Genomic DNA, 12756 nt, shown 5'->3' on the forward strand with positions numbered 1-12756 from the left:
TTTCTTAAAGAACTGGCGCATTTGAGTAACTTATTTCCCATATACCACTTGTTTTTTGCATCTAGCTTGTGAAGTAGCCACACAAATCTATGGGAATACTCATGCTGACAGTCTCGCAACTCTAACGTTTATCCCTACTACCTTATTGATGTCACCAAGGTTGAGCTTGGACTGGCTACAAACCTACATTTTTCAAATAGTTTTTTCATAAGCCCCCCAGGCTGACACCAACAACATTGTACCAATCAATATGGAAGAAGCTTTCAACTTAAGAGAGGCACAAGCAGAGGAACTTTTTTTGAGACATCGACAAACGAATATTCCTAACTCAGCACAGAAAAACAACTACTCCTTGAGACATCTTTTTGAACGACTAGAGAACTTAAGTAAACAAAAATCAAACAAATGGTGGGAAATTAAAACACTCAAGATGTATTTGGAGGTTAACCGTATCCCCAGGGGACTACGCATTTGTATTTTTCCACCATTCGAAGAAGAGGAAACATTAGCATTTGAAGATTGGGTGAATCTATTGAATAACACATCTAAAGAGATGATGATAAGACTCATCAATCAAGCAGCTCGACACATGAAAAAATAATGAAAGCTATAGATGACACAAAAGAGGCAATGAAAGCATTGGAATGTCCAGACATTACTTTCAAGAATTACCAAATAATGGTTGAATTTCTAGAAAATTATGAGAAAGACCTGAAAATTAAAAAGCAAAGAACCTTTATTAGGGATGAGTATCATTACATCAACAACAGAATCTTTACTTTCCACAGAAAATATGACAACAAATCCAAAACAACAATTTAAACCTAAAGGGTTTAGAGGTCAAGCTTCGGCTACAAAAAGAAATCTGTCCACTCTATCATCGTCTGATATTGAAACTACCAGTGATAAGGAAACGTCAGAAAATGAACAAGCACTTATAGCACCATCGTCAAGTATTGTACCTACCATAGATAAAAATTCAAATGCGAAATCATCTAAAAAATGTCCTTTTTTGGAAGAAGTTTTAAGATAGAGAAAAAGTTTGAGGTCCAACACTCTCACATATCGGGGAACATCACCCAATCCAAATCCTCCTCAAAGTACCTCACAAACAGGCGCCTTAGAGGTAAGAGAGGAGGAAGCAAATCGTGTTCTAAAAAACCAAGGAGTAGAAACAAGAGCACCGAAGAAAGGGAAGAGAAGATAAATCTAATCATAAACCTTTCAGACCACAATGTCACACCAGCATTAACAACAGCCCTCAGCAAAGGACTGTCTTTTTGTCCAACATATCAGGGAGACTATTTTCAGACTCAACTTGACCTTTTTCACTTTTGTAGAAAATTGAAGCTCAAGAAATATTTTGAGGAAATTTCTTTCAGAAAAAAGCAAGAAGTGATGCCATTCCCTTCCACACTTTCGGAGAAAATGGTCGAAGACACCGTAGACTTGCTCAACATTGAGGAAGAGCATTCTTATACGAAAGACATTTTCTTGGAAGAATTACGAATATTAACAGACCTCTCGGAAGAAACTAAACTAAAACCAAAATCAACATTTACTCCTATTCTTTCTTCAGACAATGTGATTGAAGTGTTCCAGAAAACAGTGAGCAATAAATTACGGAAGGATTATCTCAATAATAATTGCACCAAAACAAAGACAAAGAATAATTTGACCAAGGAAGAAAGACTTGCCTTAAGAAATCTAGCAAAGGATACATCTGTAATAACAAAGGCTGCAGATAAAGGTGGAAAAATTGTTCTTTTTAATAGACGGACTACATTAGGGAAGGACTAAAACACCTCAACTTGAAAGAATGCTATGAAGTACTAGCTCACAATCCGCTACCAGAATTGAAACTTGAATGGAATGATAAAATCAAAAATTGGTTTGATCTTAATCTTCTAACTGAAAAAGAATATCAATGTTTGCTCTGCAAAGACACAATACTTGGAACTATGTACTTTTTGCCCAAAGTCCACACGGCATTCAAAGATTTTCCATCAATGCGTCCAATTATTAATGGAATTGGCTCAATTACTGAAAACACTTCACAATACATAGATACTCATCTTCAACCTTTAACAGCAAATCTTTCATCCTTTGTCAAAGACTCTAAACATATTATTCAACAATTGAACCAAATACCGTGGGACAATAATTATTTATTTGTAACACTGGATGTAGTACAATTATATACTAGCATCAAGCATAACAAAGGTCTGGAAAGTACACTGTACTTTTTGAAAACAAGATCTGTCTCCTTCCTTCAGCAAAACCTAATGATCATAGAAATGTTACATTTTTGTCTTCATCATAACATTTTTATTTTTGACAATGTTTTGTATAAACAACTACAGGGCATGGCTATGGGATCTAAATTTGCCCCTTCTTATGCCAACTTATTTATGGGTCTTTTTGAGTTGCAGCATGCTTGGAAACACCCCAGCTTTTCTAACAACATACGTTTCTGTGGTCGTTTCATTGATGATATTCTAATAATTTGGGAAGGAGACCTCAAGCAACTGGACAACTATGTTTTGTTTTTGAACAATAATACTTTCAATTTATCATTTACCAAAACAGCTAGTCCCACGAATATTGAGTTTTTAGACTTGGAACTTTTTGTGGAGGATGCCCAAATCCAGTCCAAACTATTCACTAAACCATCAGCTGGAAACAGTCTCCTCTATGCTACATCCCATCATCCTAAACACACGATTTACAACATTCCTTATGGGGAGATCTTAAGGATAAAAAGAAACTGCAGCACACAACCCACTTTTCAAGAAAACCTGAGGAAAACAGTCACAAAATTTAAACAAAGAGGATATGGATCCAACAATATCAAAAGAGCGATTAACAAAGCAAGTAAAATCCAAAGAGAATCCTTATTAATTGACAAACATAAGAATGGATCACTAGAACATAAGATTCAGTTCATCACAACCTACAGTACTGAAGCAAAACGAATGAAAAGCATTTTGTCTGACAATTGGAACATTCTACTTACTGACCCAAGTTTGCAAAAGCATCTTAATAACTCGCCTAACATTTGCTTTCGTAGGGCGCCAACAATTAGGAACCTGATCAGTCCAAGCTTCCTAAGCCCGATTCCAACTGTTAAAAAAACATTTTTTCAAACCAATATCAGGGGTACACACAAATGTGGGCACTGCAAGTTATGTCCACTGATGTACCAAGGGAAGAAGGAAATTCACTTACCAAATGGCAGGACAAAACAAATAATTCAATTGATTAATTATAACTCTACCTTTGTGATCTATGGTATTGAATGTGTTTGTCAAAAGCTTTATATTGGAAGCACCATACGCAAACTTAAAGTGAGAATATTTGAACATATTAGAGCCATCAGAAATAAGTATCTAAAATCGCCCCTGTCTGTCCACATCATTAATGAGCATTCTGACTTTGAAACCTCATCTCTTAAAATCTTTGGCCTGGAGAAAATTTCCGCCCATCCAAGGGGAGGAAACAAAGAGGAAACACTACGCAAGCATGAAAGTAAATGGATTTGTATCCTGGATGCATGTGCTTCAGGATTAAATTGTGACTCAGAGATGTATAGCTGTTTATAAATAATGTCTATATGTTTCATATAATGTAGTAAATCTGAGATATTGATATTTTATTTGTATTTTTCACATCACCAATTTTTACTCCTATCTTTGTCCTTTTTATTCTCACACTCATTAGTTGAACAAACATTGTCCAAATATTAGCCAAAGATAATTTCTGGCATCTGTTATCAATGCCCCTCTTTCCTAGAAAAATAATTAGTAAATATAATTCATGTCATACAACTTGTTTTCACAGATCAGCCATTCGACATAGGAGTGGCTATCTTTGCCCCCTTTTTTTGTTAAATAAACAAACAGCGCTTTGAATATCCAACACATATAACTGAAACTGATGGAATTACTTTGCGCTCGGTTTCCAATGGAATTATTGTTCCAAAATGGCTGCCGAGAGCGTTGCGGACGTCCCGGCGTGGTGACGTCATCGCGCCACGCTCATTAACGTTGGGCGCGGCGTGGTGACGTCATCAAGCCGGCCTGCACGCTATAAATGGCGCATTTCAACACATTTAAAATGCGAAAGCATCCGAGGAGAAAGCACGGCTCACCATAGCCTCTCTCAGCTACTTTTCTGGTTAACTAGGTAAGTCAGAACTGGACCTTTTTGCCTTCTACTTTTTAAATCTCAAGCCCCCATTGAAACAAAAATGTTTTGATTACTCTACTCTTATTTTCTCCTGAAGCCATAGAACTTTAAAAAGAAAAAGCAAAAATGATTCTTTTCTTTTCTTCTATTTCTCTTCCCCTAGCATTTTTTGAAAAATGAAAATCACTAATGAAACCTAACTTACTATATGGGACCAATATATGAACTCCTGACCTATGATACCAAGCACAATTATTAAACAAGCAATCGGGTACACCAAATGGGTGAGTCAATAAATTTCAATAACTTAAGTAACATAAAAGAAACATTTCTTTTTCTTTTCTTTTTTGATGAAACAGTAACAAACTAGGAAGACATTTATCTTAAACATACTTTCTTTCTTTTTCTCCTTTTCTACTTTTTCTTTCCAGAGACCAGTATTATCTCATTTTTCTCCTGATGAACCATTGTAACTATCAATGCGGAAACACGTGTTGAGAATTGATTAATGGGATTTGATTTTGGATAATATGACATGTGGAACCAGTGTGAAGATAACATTGAGAATTGATCTCTGCATAACAACTATGAATTGAAGATCGTGTCAATAAACTTTATTTGACTCACCTAACAGAAACCTTCTATTTCTTAAAGAACTGGCGCATTTGAGTAACTTATTTCCCATATACCATTCGATTTTTTGCACCCATGACTACTGCCTGTCTTCCTGCCCTCTCCTGAACGTTTGTTTGCTGGTGAAGAGGTCGGCGCGACCGGCGTCAGCTCCAGACCTCCGGAACCCGCTCTACTGCGTCACACTAACTCAGGTGAAGTAGCCCAACCAGTCCTTTCACACCACCCTGCCGAGCCCGCCGTGCCGCTTGGTGAGGAGGAGCACATCGGAAGCCTTGGCACCTCGGCACCAAGCACCCTTGGCCCGCACCCACGACTCTGCTGATGAACACCGGTGCTCGCCTGGTGCGGCGCGGTGCATATGCTCTTTTTGAGCATCAGAAGTGAGAAGATCACCCATCTACCCTTCCTGAGGCCGTCTGACCACACCCCCCCACCCTTCCCTGCTGCAAACCTGCTGCTTACCCTACCGCCTCTCTAACAGCCCGAACTCGGGTATTCCTTCCTCTCCTGCCACCCCCGCTGACTTTCCGCCACCCAGCGTTGTGAGAGGGGGAGGGGCCATGCGCCAGTACTTCCTGGTCACGCGGATCCGGGAGCTCCCTTCTGTCCCCTGTGCCTGGCTTGAATCTGTATCCGGGATTAGCTGATACCAAAGACCAAAGTCATACAAAAGACACAAACAAAAAAACATTCACAAAATATAACAAACAAATCAGAATAAGTATGGCAGAAGTGAAAGAGCAAGTTGCGCTGAATATACACCCTAATACCAGGATGCAAACAAAAATCATGGAGGAAATGCGCATATCAACCTGCATTCCTATCTCAGCTAAGAATGCAGACAGCCTACTAAACTCCTACAGACAGGCGGACTGCGACATATCTAATGTAGACAGCCAAACCTGTCACAGTGATGCAGAAACAAACATGCTAGATGCTCCGACAGCCTCAAAGCTAGATAGCACTAATCCTCACCATGAAAACAAAGAAATCAGCCTTGAGACACAATCTACTGCAAAAGACAAAATGAAGCACTGCTTGATTGAGTCTAACACTGTGACCAATTTTACAGAAGAGAAAACCAAACAAACCATACTGAAAGATATACAGCAAACCATACCTAAGAACTACTCTTCTGCCTCGACGGGAGTGCAGTTCCAATCTACCTTTCCATCTACCACATTAAGTGAATTTAAAGAAGAACCATGGTCGTCAGGAACCAGTGGCGAGTATGAAGGGAGAGGAAAGGATCGATCATCCATTCTCAGCCTATTCTCACAAAAAGAGAGAGCAATGCACGCAAAGACTCAATGGAAGAATCATTATGAAAGCATAAGGACCCCTGAACAGAAAGCCACAAATACATTCCACATCAATTCTAAATGGATGGAGCGATTATCACTCGATCTGACTGAAATTGAGGCTTTAATGGAATTACAGGACCAAAATAGAAAGCTCAAAAAAAGCACAAACCAAACGCTCCCTCTGACAAGCAGACCCAAGATGAACCCTAGACCTAGTAATCCTATGCCAACAAAAACCAATCAATGTGCCCAGAGAAAATGGACCCAACGAATGAACAGAGAAAGTGCATTTGTGCAACAACTTTGACAGCTCCCCAAGAATCTATAGCGACCTCCATGGTCGACCTCCAAAACATGTTGATGGCGGTGACGACCCAAACCATGATCCCATTCATAAAGCTCCACGAATCGAACATGGAGACTGTGAAAGAGCACACAACCTTACTGGCCTCAATATATGCCAAACAAAAGAGTCTAGAAGTGATAATAGCAAAAATCCAAGAACGTCTTAATAAAGAAGCAGAGATCAGCTACAACTGGCAACAACGACTTGCTGAAATAGCAAGACAAGACAGATCCGATAAAGCCGCACTAATCGAAGCTCTTATCGCCATAACAGCAACAAAAAGCTTGAATACACAAACAGAACCCAAGGAGGCAAAAAACACTTATAATGTGACGCAAACTATAAACCAAAAAAAGAAGTCAACGGTGATAAATCAAAAGGATTCTCAAATGGAGAACAAGAACATCGACAGCGATATTCTACTAATTGACCTAACTCCAGACTCACCCCCCTGTGATGCTGCCAAAATCCTGTCCTCTGAAGCGTCTGACCAAAATCTTAAAACAGACACCCCCATAGGAAAGCCAAAAAAGGGGACGCAAAATTACAGCATCTTTGAACAACAAAATCCAAGTGAAGCACCCAAAATAAAAGAAAAAACCAAAATGACGTTAACTAAAAAGAGTCAAAATGGCTCAAGAGCATTTCGGAGAAATCTAATGCACAGTGTAAACGAAAATAAAAAAGCTATACAAAACCAGCGTCAAGAAACAAAAATAGCCAGATCTAAAACGAGCATACCAGTGCAATCTAATCTGCAAGGACATTCAAAGAAAGCATCAGAAGAGATTCAACAAACCAACAACTCAATCCCATTTACTGGAACAGAGGACAGTGATGAAGGAAATTTAGAATCATTGATGAATTTGTCAACATACTCTGAACAAGAACCTGAACATAAAGCGAACGAAAATCCTGAGAAACCAACTGAACAGGGAGACCAAATCAACACGTCATCAATGATAATACTGGACTGCTATGAAGAGACCCATGAAAGCCCGATGATAACTGCAGAGATATCATGTGAGGAGATCTCAGATGGCGATCTAACTTCGTCAAATAACTCTTTAACCTCTACGCCTTCAGAGTCAGCGAACTCGGACCAAACCTTGAATCCAGAGGACCAGATGCATCCCAAACCAAAGAAATCTAGTCAGATAGAACAAACAAGCTCACTAAAATACCCACAATTTGTTGACCCACTTCACAAGATCCATCGGTATATATTAAGACTAGAAAGGTCAACAAATCGTGATGTAAAACTGATCATGAATAGGACGAACACCCTTTGCCTATTTCAAGCCATCCCAAATTTAAAGTCGATCACTACGAAAGATTTGCAAACAATTGAATTCATTAACGACAAAAGTCTGGGCGACATTTTGATACATTGTCACACAGAAAAAACTCTGAGGGAAATTGCTTCATCCAAGAAAGACATAAAATACCTTGGTTTCGATCTATCAATAGTAGAATGCTTAGCTCAGCAATATGAAAACATACACCACGAGCACGTTCTAGAAAACAGCCAAATTTACTCAGAAATTAGCAGCACCGAAGACCTAGAATACACCAAGCTCTGGGACCCGCACAACAAGAGCTCCAATGAAAGTGACATCAGCTTCCACAACCCTGATACACATCAGCATAGACCGAGAAGAGCAGGCACCAGGAGAAGTATTGACAAAACTCCCTTCTGGAGAAAACTCGACTCAACAAATAGCACCAATGATTACAATGACAAAACTTCACTATAACAACGAAATTCAGACATTAATCAGCTCGTGACATGTTGTTCATGGAACACACGTGGTCACTCACATTTGTTACACAAAGCACATGTAGGTTTGAATAATGCCAGCATAATATGCTTACAAAAGACCTGGCTCACTGTTCCTCCAATCTGCAAAGGATACCTCACGCAGACGAATCCCGCAATTGCAGGAAAGGCAGGTAGACCATCAGCCGGTCTCATCACCTTAATCAGACACAACCTTTCCTATGAGGTCATAGAATACACAAACCTAGACACCTGCGTACAAAACACAATACTCAAAAAAACGAATATCACCGGAACTGGAACAAACCACAAAGGATGTAGGTAATCCCTCCAAATATCTGAACATTACCAACGTTTATTGGAACCCAAAGAAACACGAAGACGAGCAGACAACAAATACAATCCTTTCCATAATTGACATCAACACACAGAAATACGAAGGTATAGACCATATCTTATGTGGTGACTTTAATTTCCATATTTATGATTCGAAAGGAAAAAAGCTAGAAGAACATCGGCTTGAACCCCGTGCAAGAAGATGGTCAGCTGAACTAGACAATAGGAATTTCATCCGCCTGGATGCAATAAAAAAAGACACATTGACCCCCACTCCATCCTGGTCATGTGGAAACAAGCAATCCATAATAGACTATTTTTATGTCACGAAAAGAATTTCAGCAGCCATCAAGGAAGTAGAAAACATATCCAGCAACCTAAGCGACCATTACATCCTGAAGCGTTCGTGGGACTCAAGCGGCACTTCCCCAAGGAGTATACACATCCCTCCAATAACGGTAAACTCCAGAATGAACCGACTGAAAATTGCCCACCACAAACTAAAAACCTTGACGGAAACACTCAAGAATGCTGATTTAAAAGACAACAGCAAAATAAACTACGGATGGCTGCTGAATCAGTTCAAACTGACAACTGTCCGGAAAGACCTTCAACACCTGAGGCATCAGTACACCTATAAAGACTCGATTGCTGCAAAAAAAAAAGAAATGCATAGAGAAGTTAGAAGAGCAAAACACGAAACGAGTTTAACCAAAAAAACAAAAATACAGAAGCCAAGCAAAAATTCTAAAATTGGTTAAAAAATGCGAAAATGATACAAGAACAAGAGAATGCAGAAAACATGATGTGTATTCTCAGAAACAACAACACCCGACGTCTGTAGGACCTGTTAAACTCGAATACTAACGAAACAAGAAGCAATGATAGTCGATGTTACTGAGCAAGACTGGACCAGATACTTCACCGAGTTAGATAAAGAAAGAAGTAAAAGATCTCGAAAATGCGATCCATAACCTAAATGCATCACGGGCCCCTGGACCCGATGGGCTATCAAATGCAATTTTCAAAAAGGATCCTAAACCATGAGCGGAATTCTGCGGTGCAATCATCTACCTAATCAACAGCACCAAAAGGATACCTACATCTTGGCAGTTGGCAACAATAATCCCTGTATACAAACAGGGATCCACCAAAGATCTGATGAATTACCGACCTTTGGCATTACTAGATCCTCTGGGGAAAGTATTCGCAAACCACCTCCTAACAAGATTAAACGCATGGTCAAAACTGACCTACAACCAAGCAACTCGACAAACGGGATTTGTGAGAAGAATTGGCACAAGCATAAACCTATTAATTTTGAACATACTAAAACACGAAGCGGACAAGACGAACACCCAAGTGTATGTTGCATACGTAGACCTAAGACTCGCCTTCGATACCATCAACAGGGACCTCCTGTGGAAATAAATTGAGCTATGGGGATGTCCTTGCACATACTAGCACCTATAAAACTCCTATATTCGAACACCATGATCCAGGTGAGAATGACAGCAGATAGGATCGTAAGCAACAAAATCAGAACATGGCACGGGCTCAAACAAGGCTGCCCGTTAGCTGCTGCCCTATTTAACCTGTTCACATCTGACTATGAGGAAAGCATCAACTCCCCTAATATCAACCCCACGAAACTTAACAACAGTGCGGTACCACGTCTGATCTATGCTGATGACATTATTCTCCTTGCAAAAATGCCACGCAGTCTTCAGATTGCACTAAACAAAATGATCGAATACATGGATCACAACAAACTCACCATAAATATAAAAAAAAACAAAAGTCATGACTTTAACACGGAAAGCCCAAGGTAAATTGAAACTCCCGGTGTTCTTCCTTCAAAACCAACGATTGGAACAAGTTACCACATACAAGTACCTAGGAATTTGGATAAATCAATCAACGAGCGAAATTCATTGAGCACTCCACTTAAAATCAAAAGTCAAATCGCTGGCCAGACAGGGTTTAATCATCCACCGGAAATTTGGTAAATTCTCGATCAAACCTGCCTTAGTTTTTTACAAGCAAAAAGTAACAGCAATCTTGACATACGGGGGGGGGGGGGAATGCCTGATTAACATGATCAATCTATATGGATCCTACTTGAAGCCATCTACTGGCGGAAAATCCTATCTCTGCCACAATCAACCCCCATGCCACGTATACGCTACGAGCACGGCCTTCAATCTTTGCAATCCATAATCACGTGGAAAATCCTTGACACATACAGGAAACTGAATAACGAAGACAACATCGCAACACTTGATATATTTAGAGCATCGCCATCAACACCAAACAACTCTGTACGGACAAGATGGAGAGAAGCCGTAGAGCTCATATGCTAGAAAAAAAACATATCACTCGATATGCAGATAAAAAGGCCTCAACAAGCCAAAAAGCATCTGGCTAGACTAGACTGGATTGAGACAGAAAAAAAGAAAGATGAATACAAGCTAAATTTTAAATGCCCCATTACCTCAACCTATTCCCAGATCGCCAAATACGTGACACCTTCCTAAGATTTAGGTTAAACATCCTTCCGACACGACAAATCTTAGGCATATGGACTCTGAATCCCTCGAACAGTACTAACTGCAGATTTTGCAAAGCCACTGAAGAAACCATCAAACATATAATAATAGAATGTGAAATGCTGAATCAGAAAAGGCTGACATATAGTAAAAGATACGAGTCAGCAACCATCCCATTGGACACTGAGGCACGGTGGAGCTATATTTTAATGGGAAACAACAGAAAAATGGTGACCACAATCGTCCACTTTTGGAAGGACATCACTGCTGCAAACTATACATAAGTGTTTTAAAGACTATGCTATTTTCGTTTAGAGATTCTTTTTTTTTTTTTCGTTTTCATTCATATTATCCTTAAATTGTATCAATATATTGCACAAATGTAAGGTTTAAGAAATAAACCAAATGCATTTTAAATTTAAAAAAAGATACAGAGATACAGATTGAGGGACACAGGTAGAGACAGAGAGAGAGAGGAAGATGGGGGATAGGCAGAGATGCCAGGAGCCCTACTGGTGGAAAAGAAGGGCAGGTTGAGGAGGAAAGGGTGGAGAAGGATGGATAGGAAAGACAACGGTACCTGCTGAATTGGTCTCCTGAGCTCCGCTGCCTCTCCCGCATCAGCACACCACTGCTAGCAGCCAAAGAGAGAGTCCTCCCTCCACAGGCTTATATAAGGCTGTTGCTCTCGCCCACTCCAGGGCCAACCCCCAACATTTTATGTGGTTATCAAGGCAGATGGGATGCAGGGCTGGGCACATATTTTCAGGGAATTGCAGGGTGGAGGACAAGTTTCCGTTTAAAGCCAATCCGCACCCATTCACACAATAGGGGAAACTAGATCCTGTGTGATTCCCAGGTCAGGGGAGATGAAGACCTTACGGTGCAGGGCAGTTGGGGCCACATTGGGAGATTAATGGCAGGACTGGGGAATGGAGGAGGTTCCCAAAAAGACTACAAGAGGTCAGGGGCTAGCTTGTTCATTTGGCAGAGGGCAGGATAATTGCAGGGTGTGGAATAAGTCGCTTTCCACAGCTCCCCACCCATGATGGACACAACAAGTGGAACTCATATTGCAGGGCTCAGAAAGGCTTTGTGCCAAATGGGAGAAAGAGTTAAAAGGGGCCAGTCCGAGGCTGCAGATCGGCAAAACGTAGTACTGGTTCTAGGAGGGATCATGGCTTGGGTCCACAACCCCCTCAACAGAATGCAGGGGACTCAGAGGAAAATACATTTTGAAAAAATAAGTCACCCAACAGTTTGGAAAATGAAGTTGTGCAATACATTGAATACAGTGGGGAAATTAAAAGTCATGTAATATATTGAAAATGGAAGAAAAATACAGGAAATCCACAGTAAACGGGAAGGGACATAGAAACTGTCATTTCCACACTTTAATCTGGCCCTAGATGACAACCAGGATAGCCTTCTTTCTGTTCTACATGTGGCAGTCATTTTCCATAGTTTGATCCTCAAGTCTTCAGTCCAAGCTGGGTCATATCACAAAACCACAGAGAAGTCACTCGACCAAAAGCTCTTTTCAATAACTCTCAAGTATCGATTGTGTGATATGAATAAGAACATGAGAAATAAATAACCACAGAGAATCATAATACA

This window comes from Ambystoma mexicanum, chromosome 6p (assembly GCF_040938575.1).
Source record: "Ambystoma mexicanum isolate Mex_15411 chromosome 6p, UKY_AmexF1_1, whole genome shotgun sequence".
NCBI lineage: Eukaryota > Metazoa > Chordata > Amphibia > Caudata > Ambystomatidae > Ambystoma > Ambystoma mexicanum.